The sequence below is a fragment of the Glycine max genome, chromosome 17, assembly GCF_000004515.6.
Source record: "Glycine max cultivar Williams 82 chromosome 17, Glycine_max_v4.0, whole genome shotgun sequence".
In the NCBI taxonomy this organism is placed as follows: domain Eukaryota; kingdom Viridiplantae; phylum Streptophyta; class Magnoliopsida; order Fabales; family Fabaceae; genus Glycine; species Glycine max.
Genome location: NC_038253.2, coordinates 35,576,411 through 35,579,670, shown reverse-complemented (window position 1 = coordinate 35,579,670; position 3,260 = coordinate 35,576,411).

Here is a 3,260-nt window from a genome sequence, read left to right as displayed (position 1 = left end):
AACACCTCCTCCCGGAAAAGTCACCTTGTCCTCAAGGTGGAATCTCACGTAACTCGTCCCACTTCTCCCATGACGTTTCTTCTGAAGGTAATCCATTCCATTGCACTAAGACTGATAGTGTCAGAGGAGAGGCATCTTCGTTCCATTTGCTGCTCAAAATGTGAAGTGGTTTGACGAAGGGGTGGTTATCCGTAGCATGCGGTGGGAGTGGGTCCGTAACCTGAAATAACAGACCTTGGTGCAACTTGAGTAACGAGCAGTGGAAAACATTATGAATTTTGGAGCTTGGAGGATGAGCCAAGACGAAAAGCGATTGCGCCAATCCTCTCAAAAATTTGAAAAGGGTCGTTATATCGCTTGGACAGCTTGTGGAAGTTGGTGCGAGAGATACAAATTTGGCGATATAGATGAAGCTTCAGATATACCCAGTCACCCACCTGATATGATACATCCCGACGCTTGGTGTCAACTTGAGTCTTCATGGCCAGTTGTGTCTTTAGAAGACAGGCTTGCAGAGAAGCCCAAAGGTCTTGCCTAGAGGATAACAGGTGGTCTACGGCCTATACGCTGGACGATCCCAACAAGTAACGAGGAATAGAAGAAGGGACCTTGCCGTAAGTTGCTTCAAAGGGAGTAATTCCTGTAGCAGAATGAATGGATGTATTATAACACCATTCTGCCAGTGAGAGAAAGTTGAACCAGCGAGTTGGTGTGTCACTGACAAAGCATTTGAGATATTGCTCTAAAGTATGGTTCAGAACTTTGGTTTGCTCGTTCATTTCTGGGTGATGTGAAGTGCTCATACATAGCTTTATGCCACACATGGTGAACAATTTGCGCCAAAAAAGTCCTACAAAAATGGGATCCCTGTCTGAAACTAAATTGCTAGGAAAATCGTGAAGCTTGCATACCATGTCGAAGAAAAGGGAAGTAACCTTGTGAGTTATGTGATGGGGGGTTAAAGCATCGAAGTGAGCACCCTTTGTCAAGAGATCGACAACCAATAGAATGGTGGTGTACCCATGCGATGGGGGAAGGCCAATAATAAAGTCTAACGAGAGATCTTCTCATGGTGACGACAACACTGGAAAAGGCTAGAGCAGACTTGCCGATTTCTGAGGTTCATACTTGGCTTGTTGGCAAGTAGAGCATTGTCGTACGAACAAGTTTACCTCATTGCACATGTTGGGCCAGTAAAAGTTAGCCTAGAGATGATGTAAGGTTTTTGCAAAACCCATGTGGCCACCGATAGGAGTTGAGTGAAAGTCCTCAATTAGAGATTGGGCAAATAGATTATCCTTGTCAATCCATACTTTGTCGCAAAAGAATAATAACCCATTGTGGAACCTGAAGTTAGGGTGAGAAGCTGGGTTTGAGAGTATCTATTGAACTCGTGCTTGGAATGAGGCACTGGCCTGTAAGTGTTCTTGCAAAGCATCGAGGAAGATGAAATTAGGCATTGATAGCACGAGGAATTGGCCATTGGCAGGTGGTGGAAGTCTGGATAATGCATCAGCAACAACGTTTGGCTTTCCTGACTTATATTGGATCAAATAGTTGTATCCTAAGAGCTTCGACAAATAGACCTGTTGCTCCAGTGTCTAAATGACCTAACCCATGAGGTCTTTATGACTCTCATGGTCAGTAAGGCTGACAAATGAATTCCCTAACAAATATTGTCGCCATTTGTGGATCGCGGAGGCTATGGTGTGTAACTCTCTAACATGTATAGAAGCACGCTGTAGTTGAGGACAAAAGACCTTGCTGAAGAAGGCCATTGGGTGATCGTGTTGCATAAGAATTGCACCCATAGCGGACCTGGAAGCATTAGTCTCAAGTGTGAAGGGTGTCGAAAAGTTCGACAAGGCCAATACCGAGGCTTGAGTCATAGCATGTTTGAGGTCATCCTTCTGAAGCAAGGACGTCAATGGGGAAGCTATGGAAGCATATCCCACGATAAACTTTCTATAGAAACATGTGAGGCCCAATAAACCTCTTAGATGGATCTGGAGCTACTTCGTTAGCAGAGACTATGTGACCCAAGTACTCGAGCTTCTGTTGTGCAAACAGACATTTTGATTCCTTAAGGAGGAATTGCCCTGTCATAAGACTGTCGAACACACATGCTAAGTGTCGAAGGTGATCCTCAAATGCCGGGCTATACACCAAGATTTCGTCGAAGAAGACAGACACAAATTTACGAAGCAACGACTAGAGTAGCTTGTACATGGTAGCTTGGACATTTGAAGAAGCATTGGAGAGGCCAAATGACATGACCTTATATTCGTAGTGTCCCTGATGAGTGTGAAAGGCAGTTTTTGCAGTATCTTGCTCTGCCATGAGGATCTAGTGGAATCCTTGCTTTAAATCTAACTTCGAGAACCATGAAGTCGTGCCTAATCAATCTAGTAGCTCATCAATCATCGACATAGGAAAATGGTCCTTAACCATTAACACATTCAAGGCTCTGTAGTCAACATAGAAGCGCCAGTTCCCATCTCTCTTCTTCACCAAAAGCATCTGTGACGAGAACGGGCTATGACTAAGCTGAATAACACTTGCAGACAACATTTCTGTGACCTGTTTCTCTATCTCAACCTTTTGAAAGTATGGATACCGATATGGTCTGATGTTGACGTGTTCGGTGTTTGGAAGGAGGTGGATTTGGTGGGTGATGTTTCTTGGAGGTGGTAATGTGTTGGGAGTTTGAAAAAGGTGGCAATATTTGTGGAGAAGGGTGGTTATGGTAAGGATTGGGTGATGTAAGGTAGTGGTTGAAGAAGGTGCAGGATTAGGGGAAATGGAGATGTGAGAGAAGGTAGAGGCGGAGTGGGTTTGGATCAATCGTCAAAGTTGAAGAGAAGATGTGTCCTTCGGTATCGTAGGAGCATCCACCTGAAGAGTGACAAATGCACCATCGTACCGGAATTGCATGGTAAGGGTGTCATAACAAGTGATGGTGGGCCCAAGTTGCTTGAGCCATTGAATACCAAGAACAATGTCGGCACCACTTATGGGTAATACATGGAGGTCGACGGAAAAGACATGCTCCTGGAGGAGTAATGGTGTGTGAGGGAAGATTTGGTCACAAGGGAGTATGAAACCGTTTCCCACTATCAATTGTAATAGCGTGGTGGTTATGGTGTGAAGTTGTAGATATTTGGCTACCCTGGATTGGATGAATTTGTGGGTGGTATTCCCATTGATGAGCACCGTCACAAGAGAATGATGAACAAAACCATAGAGATGAAGGGCTTCTG